Genomic DNA, 17607 nt, shown 5'->3' on the forward strand with positions numbered 1-17607 from the left:
TGCAGGAATCTCATAATGCCATTTACCAGAAAAATCAAACCACATGTGATAAAATACAAATAATTACAGTTGTTAAATACATCCCACTGTGGCCCCTAGTTAGGATGATTTAAATGTCTCTGAAAACCGCTCCGAGCCCCGGAGAAGGAGCGGTATATAAGCTGAAAGTGTAATGTAATGTAAAAAGCAAAATATAAATTAAAATTGGAAAGCAGGATTTCAAAAAAAAAAAATGCAACCAAATTTCAATATATATGAAATGTTATTCCAACTCCCTTTAGTCAATAACCTACGAGCCACAAATGTCTTATTTTGTTATATCTAGAAAACATTTTTTAAAAAGATTTAGGCAAAATCCATCAATTAACTTGTTATTGCATTATGCAAATTTAACATCCAAATGTACTAATTTTTGTAATTTCTTACTCATTTGTATGTTACAGTTATATGTTAATTGCTATTTTGCATGTGCAGGAATCTCATAATGCCATTTACCAGAAAAATCAAACCACATGTGATAAAATACAAATAATTACAGTTGTTAAAATCAAGTTTGAGTCCTGTGGCACCTTTATGACCAACAAAGTTTTATTCAAGGTGTGAGCTTTCGTGTGCAAAGCACACTTCCTCAGATACATTGAAATGGAAGGTAACAGGCTATACATATCGGCAGACAGTGAACAGCAAGTCAGCATACAGCATAAGGAAGATGTTTTAACAGATGCAAAGACCAAAGAAGACTAACAAGATAAGTTTATATGGTCTCAATTTGTTTGGATTTAAGAACATAAGAAAAGCCAATGTTGGATCGAGCCAATGGCCCATCCAGTCCAACACTCTGTCACACAGTGGCCAGGAGGTACATCAGTGGGGCCAGGGCACTAGAAGCCATCCCACTGTTGCCCCCTGCCCAAGTACCAAGAATACAGAGCATCCCTTGCCCCAGCCTGAGAGTTCCTTCCAACTTTCCCTCTAAGCTGTGGAGTCATGTGAGGAAAAATTCCATGTTGTGTGCTACTGGCATTAAAGTTGTGCGCCAGCAATTTGGCTACTGCATAAATTAGTTTGTTTGGGAGCCATCCTTCCTGAGCCAAGACAAAAATGTGTGAGCCGGAGGCTAAAAAAACTGTGAGCTAGCTCACACTAACTCAGCTTAGAGGGAACACTGCTTGTGGCGAATAGCCAGTGATGGACCTCTTCACTGTATGTTTATCCAGTTCCCTCTTGTAGCCGTCCATGCTTTTATTTACAGGGGAGAACACAGTGGAGCAAATAAATATGTCAAAATAGGAGACTAATGTTTGAATGTATCCTTCTTAATTGTGGAATGCTAAGAGTAAAGAACTGAGACCCTGTTGTTACGCTCCATACGTCTCCTCTCAAAGATGGAGGTAACTAACAGCATCCTTTTCTTTGAGGTGGGGTGAATCGTCGTGCAGTGTCACTGATAGTAGGAAGAGACTGAAGCAGGGGTCATTTCCTACAGGAACGCACAGGAGCAGAGCTCCGGCAGTAAAGAGCCCAGGGGGCGGGCACATGCAACAAGCCCCACCCCCTGCTCCCAGCAGCCCTCAGTCAGAGCAAGAAGCAGCCAGGTAAGTTGCAGAGCTCCCCTCGGCCCCCCAGTCCAAAACAGTCCAGTGGCACCTTTAAGACCAGGTTTTATTCAGGTACAAGCTCTCCCTCCTCTGCCAGGACAGATCTGCCCGTCCCCCCCCCCAATAGCTAGCAATCCAAAAGAGTCCAGTGGAGCCTGAGCGGTGGGTGTTGCCTTCTGACACACCTCCGGTGATGTCAGGGGGTGTGGCACATGCAAATAAGTTATGCTAATGAGGTATGCTAATAAGTTATGCTAATGAGCTCTACGAAATTACCCCTGGACTGAAGTGTTGTTCAGACCAAGGCTGTGATCACACACACGAAATAATCCACTTTCAGTGCACTTCCCAACTTGATTTTACTGTGCGAACTGGCAACATCCAGTTGGAAAGTGGGCTGAGAGTGTATTATTTTGTGTGTGTGACCGCAGCCCAATAGATGCAGTGTCGACCATCGCGGAAAACACACTAAACATTTTAACAAGGGGGAAATAAATGGTGACGACTGCAAAACAACCAAGAAGTGGAGTCTTCCACATTCTTCTGCAGCTGTCATTGGACACCCTTGGAGCATGTACGCCCATAGTTATTCAGTTCACCAACCTCACACACGCCATCAAATATCTAGTCTCAGGCGGTCTTCTGGAGAATCTTTTGTTGCCCCTGGAATTTAATTTTTCATACCGAAAACCGCTTGCCCAACAAAATCCCTGACCAGCCCTGATGACAAAAAAAATAGGCAAAGGCCTAAGAAACGGAATTGACTGGAGACGGTCTCTCCGGAACTGCCGCTTCCTTACCGTTAACTGGTGTGCAAGGTAGGTCCTTCTCCTCGATGGGCTCATGAAAACCGGGCTGCTCTTATATACCCCAAAGAGGAGGAAGAACGCAAGCGGCCCCCACGCAAATGTAATTGCGCTGATCAGCAAATATTTGGAGACAGAAGCCTCCCGAAGAAACAAATATTGATCACCGTGATGGGAAGCTCCGAGATCAAAAGCTTGTGCTGAACTTTACTTAGGGTTCTTCTGTCACCAGGATCCTTTCTTTTGCCGAGGGCTTAGCTGAAGTCTACCATGAATTTGAGACTAAGCACCTTCTGGCAAAGGTTCAGACGCCTGGCATCCCAAACCCAACATCATTTGGTTGGCAACGTGACCCAGCTGCGTGGCGATTCTGGGTTGCTGCTTCGCTGTTTCTGAGAGCCAGAGGGCATTTCGGGGGGGATCGCGGGGGATCGCGGTTCCCCCGGGTGAGGTGCGGGGGGCGGGGCACATGACGAAGCCCCGCCCCCTGCTTCCAGCCGCCCCGCTTCCGGCCCCCATTCAGCCAGGAGGAGGCAGGAGAAGAGGGAGGGTAAGTTGCTTCCTCCCTGCCTCTCCCCATCCCTGCCTGCCTGGGGCCAGGGAGGGCCTTGGCGGGGCTTCCTTGCACTCCCGCCGGCCTTGCAGGTCCACCGCCGGGCCCCTCATGGGGCTCGGCAGTGGAGCTGCAAGGCCCCCGGCGGCGGCCGGGACCGTTGGGGGCGGGGTGTGTGGCCTTATGACACACTTCCGGTGATGTCAGGGGGTGTGGCCTTACGACACACTTCCAGTGATGTCAGGGGGTGTGGCATATGCTAATGAGTTATGCTAATGAGTTCCCCTAGCTCTTTTTCTACGAAACGACCCCTGCTGAAAGCCAGTGTGGTGTAGTGGATAGAGGGGCGGACTAAAAGCCGGGGCGACCCAGGTTCGAATTCCCACTGATACCCTGGAAGAATCGCTGGGAGAGATTCGGCCTGTCCTACCTCACAGGGTGGTTTTTGTGAGAACATGGGAGGACGGGAGATGTGAGAAGCTGTTTTGAGTTCCAACTAGGGAGGAATCAACAACAAAAAAGGCATGCCTCTTACCTAGTGTTCTCAAACTGTGGATTGGGACCCCAAAGCAGGGCGTGACTCTCACAGGTGTCAAGGCCCAGAACACCGTTCCTCTCCCCCCCTGTATATTTCACGTTCCCTCTCCCCCCGTCCCATTAAATGGCCGGGACGTCCAGAATTGGGACACAAATTTGCAAGTCGCCATCTTGGATCTTTTTACTCTGGTTTTAGTACTTATCAAACTGTATATGGAAATTGTAAAAATTGTATCTTTGTTTTATGGCATTATGCCCTTTGTAGAAGAGAAGAAGAAGGAGATTGGATTTATACCCCCGCCCTTCACTACCCAGAGGAGTCTCAGAGCGGCTCACAAACTCCTTTCCCTTCCCCTCCCCACAACAGACACCCTGTGAGGTAGGTGGGGCTGAGAGAGCTCTGACAGAGACTGCTGTTTCTCAAGGACAGCTCTGACAGAACTATGGCTTGCCCAAGGAAGGTCATCCAGCAGCTGCAAGTGGAGGAGTGGGGAATCAAACCCGGTTCTCCCAGATTAGAGTCTGAGCACTTAACCACGACACCAAACTGGCTGTCTTTGGTGTATGTCTCTTATCCAGTGTTCTCAAATTGTGGGTTGGGACCCCGAAGTGGGTTGTGACTCTCACGGGTGGGTTTAGTCATGCCGGCCACATGACCAAGGAAACGTCTTCGGACAGCGCTGGCTCTTCGGCTTTGAAACGTAGATGAGCACCGCAACCCTAGAGTCGGATTTGACTGGCTTTCGAGCAAGGGAACCTTTACCTTTACCTTTTTTATGGTATTATGCCCTTTGTACATTGCCCAGAGCTCGCTGTAAACTGGGATAGGGTGATTAACAAATCAAATCAATAAATAAACAACAACATGGTGAGGATGGGAAGGAGACTTGAGGGCTAATTTGCATTTTGCCTCTGTACAATGTAAGGGCCATAAAACTTGTCCTGTTGTCGCCCCATTATGCTAAAGATAAGAGAAAGAATTTGTTTTTAGAGACCCAGTTTGATGTAATGGTTAAGTGCGCGGACTCTAATCTGGGAGAACCGGGTTTGATTCCCCACTCCTCCTCCACATGCAGCCAGCTGGGTGACCTTGGATCAGTCACAAGTTCTGACCCAAGGTCACCCAAGGGGCAAGAGTGGGAGGGCTTCTGGAGTTCTGGCCCCACTAGTGGATCTCCTGATGGCAACTGGGTTTTGGCCACTGGAGGGCAGACTCTTCAGCATTATACCCTTCTGAGAGCCAGTTTGGTGTAGTGGTTAAGAGCGGCGGACTCTAATCTGGGAGAACTGGGTTTGATAACACATGCAGCCAGTTGGGTGACCTTGGGTCAGTCACAGAGCTGTTCTCTTAAAAGCAGTTTCTGTCAGAGCTCTCTCAGCCCCACCTGCCTCACAGGGTGTCTGTTGTGGGGAGGGGAAGGGAAAGGAGATTGTGAGCTGCCCTGAGGCTCCCTTGGGTAGCGAAGGGCGGGGTATAAATCCAATCTTCTCCTCCTCCTCCTCCTCTTCTTCTTCTTCTTCCCTTCCATCAACCCTGACCTCCCCAGGCCCCACCCCCCTAAATCTGCAAGAATTTTCCAGCCTGGAGTTGGTTTCCACAACAATTGTTGTTGTTCAGTTGCACAGTCGAGTCCGACTCTTTGCGACCCCATGGACCAGCTCCCGCCAGGCCCTCCTGTCTTCCGCCGTCCTCTGAAGTTTGCTCAATTTCATGTTCGTTGCATCGATGACACTGTCTAACCCTCTCATCCTTTGCCGTCCCCGTCTTCTTTGACCTTCAATCTTTCCCAGCATCAGGGTCTTCTTCTCCAGGGAGTGCTCCCTTCTCATTGGGTGGCCAAAGTCTTTGAGCTTCAGTTTCATTATCTGGCCTTCCAGGGAGCAGTCAGGGTTGATTTCTTTTAGGATTGACTGATTTGACAACAATTACGGCTCCCCTTAATCCCTCATCCACCTAGAATACCATCCGCTCTCCAGGAAGAGCCTGAATTTACGAGTGCTCTACGGGGCCACTCAGAGCGACAATATTTTTCATCCCCGCTTTTTGCTGTACTGTTTTTATTAATGAGCCAAGGCTTGTCCTCAGAAGCCCTCGCGACTTTCAAAGCGTACAACGAATGCTTAAAATACCAGGAAACAAGCGAGCAAGCAAAGACAACTGTAACCTCCAATCCAAAAGAAAACAGAATAGACAGAAAGGCTTTGAACACAAAAATGCTTTTAGCTGTTGGCAGGCTGCGAGGGAGGCCGGCGGGATTTGCCTGGGAACCAGCGGCCGAGGGGAGAAATCGTGGTCACGGAGGAAGGCAACCAAGATGGTTAGGGGGTTGGAGCCCCTTCCCTAGGAGGGAAGGCAAAAGACTCTGGGGCTTTTCCGTTTAAAAAAGAGACGACTAAGGGAGGACACGATACAGGTGTCTAAAATGATGGAAGGGGTGGAGAGAGTGGACCAAGAGAAATTTTTCTCCCTCTCCCAAAATATTATGACTCGAGGGCATCCATTGAAGCTGATGGGCAGTAGGTTCAGGACAGACAGAAGGGAAGACTACTTTATACGGAGAATGATTAAAATGTGGGACTCGCTGCCAGAGGACATCATGATGGCCACAGGAATGAACAATTTTAAAGGGGGATTAGATAGAGGATTAGATAGACCCATGGAGGGAATTAGAGGGGGGATTGGATAGATTCACGGAGGATTAGATAGATTCATGGAGGGGGATTAGATGATTCATGGAGGATAGGTCTATTAATGGCTGCTAGCCATGGTGATTGAGGAGAACCTCCACATTCAGGGGCACTAAATACTGAATCTCAGAACCAGGAGGCAACATCAGGGGAAGGCCTCGGCCTCTCTGCCCTGTTGTTGGCCTTCCAGAGGAACTGGTTGGCCCCTGTATGAGACGGGATGCTGGACTGGAGGGACCCTCCCTGGTCTGACCCAGCAGGGCTCTTCTGATGGTCTTATCAGGGGAAGGCCTCGGCCTCTCTGCCCTGTTGTTGGCCCTCCAGAGGAACTGGTTGGCCACTGTGAGAGACAGGATGCTGGACTAGAGGGACCCTCACTGGTCTGATCCAGCAGGGCTCTTCTGATGGTCTTATCAGGGGAAGGCCTTGGACTCTGTGCCCTGTTGTTGACCCTCTAGAGGAACTGGTTGGCCACTGTGAGAGACAGGATGCTGGACTAGAGGGACCCTCACTGGTCTGATCCAGCAGGGCTCTTCTGATGGTCTTATCAGGGGAAGGCCTTGGACTCTGCCCTGTTGTTGACCCTCTAGAGGAACTGGTTGGCCACTGTGAGAGACAGGATGCTGGACTAGATGGACCCTCACTGGTCTGATCCAGCAGGGCTCGTCTCATGCTCTTATGTTCTTTTGCTACGATGAGTAGAACTTCCACACTCTGTCCCAGTGAGCTTTAGTAGGGAATGGAAGAGCTAGGTTGTGCTCCACCAAAACTCCCAGGTAGATCTTGGAACACAGGATTACGTCTTCCTAACAGTAAGAGTGGCTGAGCAGTGGAACAGCCTGCCTCGGGGTGGGAGGGTGGGGAGTGGATGCTCCTTTGCTGGACGTTTTCAAGAGGAGGCTGGATGACCATCTTTTGGGTATGTTGTGGGGCTGTCTTTCGGCTGTGCTCCTGCAGAGTGCGGGGGGTTGGACTAGATGACCCGGAAGGTCCCTTCCAACTCTAACATTCTATGATTCTATGAGTCCAGAAGCACCTTAAACATTAACAAAAAAAATTGTGGCAGGGAAGGAGCTTTCATGAGTCACGGCTCACTTCTTCAGATACCAGGGAGTAGACTTGAATAGCTAAATGGAACCTGCATGTTGGAAGACAGTCAACCTCTGAATGCCCAGTTCTGGGGAACACAGAGGTATGGCAGCCATCTTCATGGCCCTCCTGGAAGCCTCACAGAAGCGCCTGCAACCAGCAGCTGGACTAGGACCCCTTTGGTCTCTTCGAGCATGGAACGTCCTGTCTTTGCCAATGGGCCAAGACCTCTAGAACTGACTATTTCATTATTCTTATACAAACATATTCAAAGGCTTTATCTTTGCTGTCAGACAGATCACTGACGCTTCTTCCAAAGGACGCAGTTGGCACAGGACGGCTCATAATAAACTCCTTTTGTTTGAACAGGTTCCCCCCCCCCCCCCCGACCCCCCCCCCCCCGTGATCACAAGGGAAGCCCGAGTACATTTTGTTAAGCTGCATGGTATTTGCATAGCGGGCGCGGCCATCTTGGAAGGCGGTGGCCACTGTGGAACCTTTGTCTGTGCACTTGGACTGAGAGTAATCGCAGAGGCCAAGTTGGAATGGGCTCAAAAAAGGGCTGAGCCCAAATGCCAATGGAGTAAGGCCAGCCCAAGACATTTTGCCAAGACTAGAAAGAGGCCTAAAATCCTAAAAGAAATCCTCAAAGAAATCAACCCTGACTGTTCCCTGGAAGGCCACCTGGGGAGCTGTAAAGAGGGGCCATGGCTCAGTGGTAGAGGCTCTGCATGGCATGCAGAAGATCCCAGGTTCAAACCCCAGCATCTACAGCTAAAATGGGCCAGGCAATAGTTGAAGTGGAAGTCCTTTGCCCGAGACCCTGGAGAGCTATGGGAAGGGGCTGTGGCTCAGTGGAAGAGCCTCTGCCTGCCATGCAGAAGGTCCCAGGTTCAATCCCCAGCATCTCCAGTTAAAAGGACCAGGCAGGAGGTGATGGGAAAGACCTCCGCCTGAGACCCTGGAGAGCTGTAAAGAGGGGCCGTGGCTCAGTGGAAAAGCCTCTGCTTGGCATGCAGAAGGTCCCAGGTTCAATCCTGGGCATCTCCGGTTAGGAGGACCAGGGAGGAGGTGATGGGAAAGACCTCCGCCTGAGACCCTGGAGAGCTGCCGCCGGTCTGAGTAGACAAGACTGAACCTTGACAGACCAAGGTTCTGATTTCAGTATCAGGCAGCTTCATGTGTTCACGTGTCATACAGAAAGGCCAAATACTCCAAGTTTGAAGAGATGTGGTTTTCTCATTAATTTCGAAGTCTTCTTCCCTTTCCCTTGCTTCAGGTTCTCCTGCAGGAACCCCACTGAAGGGTCAGAACAGCTGAGGAAGCAGCACCCAAGGCAGTCATCCCCAAGCGAGGCCCCTCCCCTCCCCCAACCCCACCCTCCCCAGGGTGCACCCCCAATTCCTGAGGTATTTCCCAACCCAGGACCAGCAACCCTGCGGTCTTTCTGCCCCTGCCTCCCAAGCTGACCTCAAGCCAGACATGGCCTCTGCAGCAGCCCCAAGTAGGGCATTTAGGGACTGTTAGCATGCAGAAGGTCCCAGGTTCAATCCCCGGCATCTCCAGTTAAAAGGACCAGGCAGGAGGAGATGGGAAAGACCCTGGAGAGCTGTAAAGTGGGGCTGTGAGAGAGAGAGCCTCTGCCTGGCCTGCAGAAGGTTGCAGGTTCAATCCCCGGCATCTCCAGTTAAAAGGACCAGGCAGGAGGTGAGATGGGAAAGACCTCCGCCTGAGACCCTGGAGAGCTGTAAAGTGGGGCTGTGGCTCAGCGGCAGAGCCTCTGCCTGGCCTGCAGAAGGTTGCAGGTTCAATCCCCGGCATCTCCAGTTAAAAGGACCAGCCAGGAGGAGATGGGAAAGACCTCAGCCTGAGACCCTGGAGAGCTGTAAAGAGGGGCCGTGGCTCAGTGGTAGAGGCTCTGCCTGGCATGCAGGTTCAACCCCCGGGTTGAACCCCCGGGGGGTTCAACCCCCGGCATCTCCAGTTAAAATGGGCCAGGCAATAGTTGAAGTGGAAGTCCTTTGCCTGAGACCCTGGAGAGCCATGGAGAGGGGCTGTGGCTCAGTGGTAGAGCCTCTTCCTGACATGCAGAAGGTCCCAGGTTCAATCCCCGGCATCTCCAGATCAAAGGACCAGGCAGGAGGTGATGAGAAAGACCTTGACCTGAAACCATGGCTCAGTGGCAGAGCCTCTGCTTGGTGTGCAGAAGGTCCCAGGTTCAATCCCCGGCATCTCCACTTAAAAGGACCAGGCAGTAGATGATGAGAAAGACCTTGACCTGAGACCCTGGCTCAGTGGTGGAGCCTCTGCTTGGCATGCAGAAGGTCCCAGGTTCAATCCTCAGCATCTCCACTTAAAATGACCAGGCAATAGATGATGAGAAAGACCTCAGCCTGAGACCCTGGCTCAGTGGCGGAGCCTCTGCTTGGTGTGCAGAAGGTCCCAGGTTCAATCCCCAGCATCTCCAGTTAAAAGGACCAGGCAGGAGGTGATGGGAAAGACCTTCGCTTAAGATTCTGCAGAGTTGCTGCCAGTCTGAGTAGACAATACAGACCTTGATGGACCAAGGGTCCAATTCAGTATAAGGCAGAGTCATATGTTCACATGCTCATCTCTTTTCAAACTGAAGCTGCCAGGGATTGTTGGCACTGAGACCTTTTGCATACAAAATATGGCACTCTGCTAATGACCATATCTGAAATATGCATTGTTCTTCAAGCGAAGAGCTAGTTTCCCTCCTTCCTTCCTTCCTTCCTTCCTTCCTTCCTTCCTTCCTTCCTTCCTTCCTTCCTTCCTTCCTTCTGTAATAATTTCTTTGCTGTTGTTTTTTCTTGATCTGTGGTTAATCTTTGGATATACCCAAAGACTACTGATGGTTTTCTTTCTCAGAACAGCAAATATTGAAAGAGGGTTCTGTTGCAACCCAACCGTGACTCCAACGCCCTTCTCGGGCTGTGCAAACACTGCGTTGGACGGAGCACGAGCTGATGCTTACGGAGCCAGGTTTGGTCCTTTTGAAAACTTTATCCAACTGGAATCCACAAAACAGTAACCTTTTGCTTTTTGAAGGTGTCAATTTTTTATGCCCTTTGCAAAGGTAAGGAAGGATTATTCTTCACAGTCCATATTGCTTCCCATTGCGTAACTGCAGAGAAATGACACTTTGCTTTAAGTCTCACTTTACACCATGAGAACACAGACTTTTGTAAGGTCACATGCTTGAAGAAGGAGTCACCCAAATAGGCCTGGAGTGCTTTCCACTTTCACAGAATCATAGAATGTTAGAGTTGGAAGGGACCTTGCAGGTCATCTAGTCCAACCCCCCGCACTCTGCAGGAGCAGAACCGAAAGACAGCCCTACAACATACCCGAAAGATGGCCGTCCAGCCTCCACTCGAAAACGTGCAGTGAAGGAGCATCCACCACCTCCCGAGGCAGTCTGTTCCACTGCTCAACCACTCTGACAGTCAGGAAGTCTCTCCTGATATTTAGCCGGTAACGACTCCCTTGTAACTTCCACCCATTAGATCTAGTCTTGCAATCCAGAGCGAGAGAGAATAGATCTGCTCCATCTTCTACATGACAGCCCTTCAGATACTTGAAGACTGCAATCATGTCCCCTCTAAGCCTTCTCTTTCCCAGGCTAAACATTCCCAACTCTTTCAGCCTTTCCTCATAAGACTTGGATTCCAACCCTCTCGCTATCCTGGTTGCCCTCTTCTGGACACGCTCGAGCTTGTCAACATTCTTCCTAAAATGGGGTGGCCAAAACTGGACACAGGACTCCAGGTGAGGCCTGACCATAGCAGAATCGAGCGGAACGACCACCTCCCGCTCCCCCCATGGAAGACTTGAGGAGGTACAACCAGCCTTCCTGCTTAGGTGGAATTCCCTAAGTGATGAGGACAATTGATGCTGGCCAATGAGATTCTTGAACAACTCTTTGCCTCCAGTTACCGAGAAGCCATTGGCAAACTCCCTCCAGGGAAGAGCAGAAGTTTGTACCAACCAGCTTGGGCTAGTTGACTATAGAATGTCAACATGGGAAGTCTGATACCCTCAAAAAGAACACACTAGTTGTCTAGTTGGATAGATGTAACGCCATATTCAAGGGTATGAGCTAGTGATGCCCAAAGGCATTCCTTGAGTCTTTGGAACTGAGCTCCATCATCTCTAGTTTCAGAGGGTATCCGTGCTGGATTGCAACAGAACAGCTAGATTTGAGTCCATTAGCACCTTAGAAACAAACAGAATTGGGGGGGATAAACATTTGAGAGTCAAAGCCCCCTTCGTCAGATACCCACTGGTACCTACTATCGAAAGCTTACTCTCCAAAAATCTTGTTGGTGTCTGTGATGCTACTAGACTCGAAACTAGCTGCTCATTATCTCTAAGAATCAAGGCAGAAAACAACATTGGCCAATCTCACTCTGACCCCCATTTTACAGTCTAGAGAATTGAGGTTGAAAGCCAAGGATTTGCCCAAGGCTACTACCTACTCGGTTGAATGACAAATCAGGAACCATATTACAATCCCCACCAACCACCTGAGGCCTCAAGTGACACTGGGAAGGAAATCCCAGAGCAGAACTTTAGATGACAGTGCAGAGGGCCAGGAGGGGGCCTTCTGATCACTGAGTGTGGACCTTCTCAGGCCTCGTGGAGCTTCTGAGACCTTTAGAACACCCTTATCCTGAGGTAAATGAGATTATGAGAGAACGTGATCTTCAAAGAGTTTGAGGGCCGTTACAAAGAAAATGAGAAACAGTAAACATCGGAACCAGGGACAGAACAGAAGGAAGCCAATTATGCAGCCATAGAAAAGATTATCTGGACTCCACCATTCCAATCCCGCATTGCTTCAATGAAGGATATTGACAAACTGGCTACTGTCCAGAGATTAGTTCCAGGGACTCTCAGATCTCTGGAAGGAAGGTCATGGGACAGCAGGTTAAGAAACACTGCTGTCGATGCTTATCCAAAAGAAAACAAGGTTAAGGGCATCATAGCCATTTTCACACTTAGAGGCGTTTGAAGAGGAAAAACACTGTCCTTTGGGATGCTTCTTTGTGTTCAGGAGCGTAGGTCAGGGAGTAACAGGTTGCGCTACAGGGAATGAGAGTAAAGGCAAGGTGCATTCTGGTCAGTTGAACTGTAGCTCCCAGCCTGGGAGGCTGTTTCCTGAGACACTCCTCAAAGGAGTCATTAAAATGTGGATTTGCTGCTAGAGGATGTAGTGATGGACACAGGCATAGATGGCTTTAAAAGGCAAATTAGATTCATGAAGGAGAGGTCTACCAGCAGCTACTAGCCATGGTGACTAAAGGGAATCTCCACATTCAGAGACAGCAAACATCTGAATTCCAGTGCCAGGAAGCAACATCAGGGCAAGGCCTCAGCCCCCATGCCCTTTTGTTCCAGAGGAACTTGTTAGCCACTGTGTGAGACAAAATGCTGGACTAAACGGACCTCTGGTCTGATCCAGCAGGGCTCTTCTGATGTTCTAATGAAGGTCATGGCCTCTATGCCCTGTTGTTGGCCTTCCAGAGGAACTGGCTGGCCACTGTGTGAGACCGGAAGTTAGACTAGATGGACCACTGGTCTGATCCAGCAGGGCTCTTCTGATGTTCTTATGAAGGCCTCGGCCTCTGTGCCCTGTTGTTGGACCTCCAGAGGAACTGGTTGGCTACCATGTGAGATAGGATGGTGGACTAGATGGACCACTGGTTTGATCCAGCAGGACTCTTCTGAAGTTCTTCTGAAGGCTTCGGCCTCTCTGCCCTGTAATTGGCCCTCCAGAGGAACTGGCTGGCCACTGTGTGAGACAGGAAGTTGGACTAGATGGATCACTGGTCTGATCCAGCAGGCCTCTTCTGATGTTCTTATGATACTGGATGACATGCGCTTCCATGGAAAGGTGGGACAATCATATACCGGAGATGTTTTAAGTATAGAGAATCCTCTACAGAACAAAGGGCTCGACAAGATCAATATTAACTAAACTATGGAATATCCTGTCAAACCTTGTTATGCTATGCTTGCTGCGGTTGTCATAAGGGTTGGGGGGAGGGCATTAGTGAATGAGACCTTTTATTTTAGGAGATGTAACTTTCCCACAAGTCATCTTCCTTATCCTCCCTGCTTGCTTTCCCAGGGGAAGGTGGCCTTGAGCACATCCTTGTACCATCTCGGACTCTAGATTACCAGGACATCTATCTCTCCTGGTTGGCATGGCAATATTAAGCGGAGTGTGTGTGTGTGACATATGCTTGGGGGCTGGGTGGAACCTGCTTGCATTTTCTATAATAAGCTTGCCGAAAAACTTCAGTTCTGACACTGTGACTTTTGGATTTTGCCTATGTTCTAATAAACTTATCACTGCCAAAGCGAGAGTTATTGAGTGTAACTGGACCGGGGTCGGACATACCGTATTTTTTGGACCATAAGACTCACTTTTTCTTCCAAAAAAAGTGGGAGGAAAAGTGAGTGCGTCTTATGGACCGAAGGTTTAGAATATTTTTTCCCCTGTTTTCCTCCTTTAAAAACTAGGTGCGTCTTAAGGTCAGGTGCGTCTTATGGTCCGAAAAATACGGTATCTCAACCCTGATGGGATGCATCAGCTATTTCCAGAGGCAATTGGTGCACACGAACACATGGATCTGCCTTGTACTGAATCAGACCCTAGGGCCTTCGAGGTCAGTCTCGTCCAATACTCCCACTAAGCTTTGGAGTTTTGTGAGCAAAAATTCTACTATGTGAGCTCCTGGCATTAAAGTTGTGAGCGAGCGATCTGGCTGCTGCATAGCTCAGTTTGCTCTGAAGCCATCCCTTCCTGAGCCAAAATGTGTGAGCCGGAGGCTAAAAAACTGTGAGCTAGCTCACACTCACTCAGCTTAGAGGGAACACTGGTCTTGTCTACTCAGACTGGCAGCGGCTCTCCAGGCACTCAGACGGAGGTCTTTCATGTCACCTACTGCCAGATCCTATAACTGTAGATGCCGGGGATTGAGCCTGGGACCTTCTGCATGCCAAGCAGAGGCTCTGCCACTGAGCCATGGTCCCTCCCCAAAGATTGGTAGTAACTAGTTGAATCTGTAGATGGTCACTGCATGAATGACATCTACTGTGTCTGATTTAACCGAAATGGGCCACAAACTTTTGAACACACAATGCTGCATTATACGGAATATCGAAGGCCTATCGAAGTCAGTAGTGTCTACTCGGACTGGCAGCGGCTCTCCAGGGTCTCAGGCATGAGATCTTTCACATCTCCTGCCACCTGGTTCTTTCAAGCTTAGATGCTGGGGATTGAACCTGGGACCTTCGGCATGCCAAGCAGATGCTCTACCATTGAGCCACGGCCCCTCTTTACAGCTCTCCAGGGTCTCAGGCGGAGGTCTTTCCCATCACGTCCTGCCTGGTCCTTTTAACTGGAGATGCCGGGGATTGAACCTGGGACCTTCGGCATGCCAAGCAGATGCTCTACCATTGAGCCACGGCCCCTCTTTACAGCTCTCCAGGGTCTCAGGCGGAGGTCTTTCCCATCACGTCCTGCCTGGTCCTTTTAACTGGAGATGCCGGGGATTGAACCTGGGACCTTCGGCATGCCAAGCAGATGCTCTACCATTGAGCCACGGCCCCTCTTTACAGCTCTCCAGGGTCTCAGGAGGAGGTCTTTCCCATTATCTCCTGCCTGGTCCTTTCTAACTGTAGATGCTGGGGATTGAACCTGGGACCTTCTGCATGCCAAGCAGATGCTCTACCACTGAGCCACGGCCCCTCTTTACAGCTCTCCAGGGTCTCAGGCTGAGGTCTTTCCCATCACCTCCTGCCTGGTCCTTTTAACTGGAGATGCCAGGGATGGAACCTGGGACCTTCTGCATGCCAGGCAGAGGCTCTACCACTGAGCCACAGCCCCTCCCCTTACGCAGAGCATGTTGGCATAAAGGTCCTCCTTTGGAGTGTGGGGTAGTTTTATGAGTGGATCTTGTTGCTTGCAAAACCATTAATTTTGCATAGGCCGTGGGGAAAAGCAGGGCTCTCAGAGGGCTTCAGGGCTGGTAGTGGGAGGGTAGATGGCTTCTGCGATCCACATCCAGTGGCTGCTTGCAGGGGAACGTCAGGAAGACTTCTGGCTTGTGACTGGACCTGCAGCTGGAGAGAAACAAGTCATAAGAACACTCATTGGAAAAGACAACCACTTTAGGAAAAGTTGACAACAGCAGGAAAGATGAAGACCCAACAGGAGATGGGTTGATTCAGTCAAGGAAGCCAAGGCCCTGAGTTTGCAAGACCTGGACAAGGCTGTTAATGATAAGACATTTTGGAGGCCATTAATTCACAGGACAAAGTTGTTGGCAGAGTATAGCATTCAAGGAAGTGGAGCACTGACTGCTTAGAGAAAAATAAGTAGGTTTATTAAAGAAAGAACAAACTGTTATAGAACACAGAAGAGAGAGGGTCTCAGGCTGAGGTCTTTCCCATTACGAACTAGATGCTGCTGGGGACTGAACCTGGGACCTTCTGCATGCAAAGCAGATGCTCACTGGTCCACTGCGGCCAGTATTGTCTGCTCAGCTCTCTAGGGCTTCAGGCTGAGGTCTTTCCCATCACCTCCTGCCTGACTCTTTTAACTGGAGATGCTGGGAATTGAACCTGGGATCTTCTGGCATGCTAAGCAGATGCTCACTGGTCCATCAAGGCCAGTATTGTCTGCGCAGACTGACAGCAGCTCTCCAGGGTCTCAGGCTGAGGTCTTTCCCATCACCTCCTGCCTGGTCCTTTTAACTGGAGATGCCGTGGATTGAACCCGGGACCTTCTGCATGCAAAACAGATGTTCACTGGTCCATCGAGGCCAGTATTGTCTGCTCAGATGGGCAGTGGCTCTCCAGGGTCTCAGGCAGAGGTCTTTCACATCACCTTCTGCCCGGTCCTTTTAACTGGAGGCAGGGCCAGCCCCAGCTTATTTTACACCCTAGGCGAGGATCCCTTCTGGCGCCCCCCCCATGTGCCCCCCAATTTTCAAAAATAAGCTCTAGGCAAGCGCCTAGTTCGCCTAGTGAGTGAGCCGGCCCTGACTGGAGGTGCTGCCAGGTATTGGATCCGAGACCTTCTGCGTGGCCAAGCAGAGGCTCTGCCAGTGAGCCACGGCCCCTCCCCCACTCACTCAGAGGCTTCAATCCATCCAAACAAGAGCTCCAGTGTCACAGCTAAGAAGGAGGGGAAATGAAGCAGCCCCATTATGGCTGCCAGCTCCAGGCTGCAAAATACCTGGGGATTTGGGGGGGGGGAGCCTGAGGAGGGTGGGGCTTGGGGAGGGGAGGGACCTCAGTGGTGTACGATGCCACAAAGTCCACCCTCCGGCCAGCGGCCATTTTCTCAAGGTGAACCGATCTCTGTCGCCTGGAGATCAGTTGTCATCCCAGGAAATCTCCAGCTACCACCTGGAGGCTGGCAACCAGGGGTCCTTTCCTGCAGGAGCGCACAGGAGCGGAGCTCCGGCAGTAAAGAGCCCAGGGGGCGGGCACATGCAACAAGTCCCACCCCCTGCTCCCAGCAGCCCTCAGTCAGAGCAAGAAGCAGCCAGGTAAGCTGCAGAGCCCTCCCACCCACCCACCCCGGTCCAAAACAGTCCAGTGGCACCTTTAAGACCAAGTTTTATTCAGGTACAAGCTCTCCCTCCTCTGCAAGGACAGATCTGCACGTTCCCCCCCCCCCATAGCTAGCAATCCAAAACAGTCCAGTGGAGCCTGAGCGGTGGGTGTTGCCTTCTGACACACTTCCGGTGATGCCAGGGGGTGTAGCATATGCAAATGAGTTATGCTAATGAGTTATGCTAATGAGCCCCTGCACCTCTTTTTCTACAAAATGACCCCTGTTAAAACCCTAAGCCCTACCCCACACCCTGTCATTTCATTGAGGTTGCTGGCCATCACTTACTTTTCAGGAGCCACTGGATGAAGGCACCGGGAAAAGGTTTGTCCTGGAGGGGGGGGCAGAGAGAGAGGAGGGAATCAGGCATGAACACACATCAAGCCACCTTACACGGAACCAGGCCCTTGGTCCAGCCAGGTCAGTCTTATCCAATCAGACTGTCAGGGGCTCTCCAGGGTCTCGGACAGAGGCCTTTCCCCATGACCTACCACCAGGCCCCTTTTAACTGGAGATGCCAGGGATCGAACATGGGGCCTTCTGTACGACAAGCAGAGGCTCTGCCACTGAGCTCTACCACCCTATGCTTAAAAGGGGTCATTTACATCTCTCCAACTGAGATTCAGCAAAGTCCGTCTTTGGAGTGGAGGGGGGCTGGGAAGGAAGGAAGGAAGGGAGGGAGGG

At 50.4% G+C, this 17607-nt stretch overlaps 2 non-coding genes across 2 annotated transcripts; both read left to right on the forward strand.

The window, feature by feature from the left end:
• Positions 1-8111: 8111 nt before the first annotated feature.
• On the forward strand, positions 8112-8183 carry TRNAG-GCC. The gene has a single exon. It is a non-coding gene; the product is annotated as a tRNA-Gly (tRNA).
• A 1138-nt stretch (positions 8184-9321) lies between these two features.
• On the forward strand, positions 9322-9393 carry TRNAV-GAC. Its single transcript has one exon. It is a non-coding gene; the product is annotated as a tRNA-Val (tRNA).
• The last annotated feature ends 8214 nt before the right edge of the window (positions 9394-17607 follow it).

This window comes from Gekko japonicus, unplaced genomic scaffold, assembly GCF_001447785.1.
Source record: "Gekko japonicus isolate JY-2015 unplaced genomic scaffold, Gekko_japonicus_V1.1 scaffold2388, whole genome shotgun sequence".
Lineage (NCBI taxonomy): Eukaryota > Metazoa > Chordata > Lepidosauria > Squamata > Gekkonidae > Gekko > Gekko japonicus.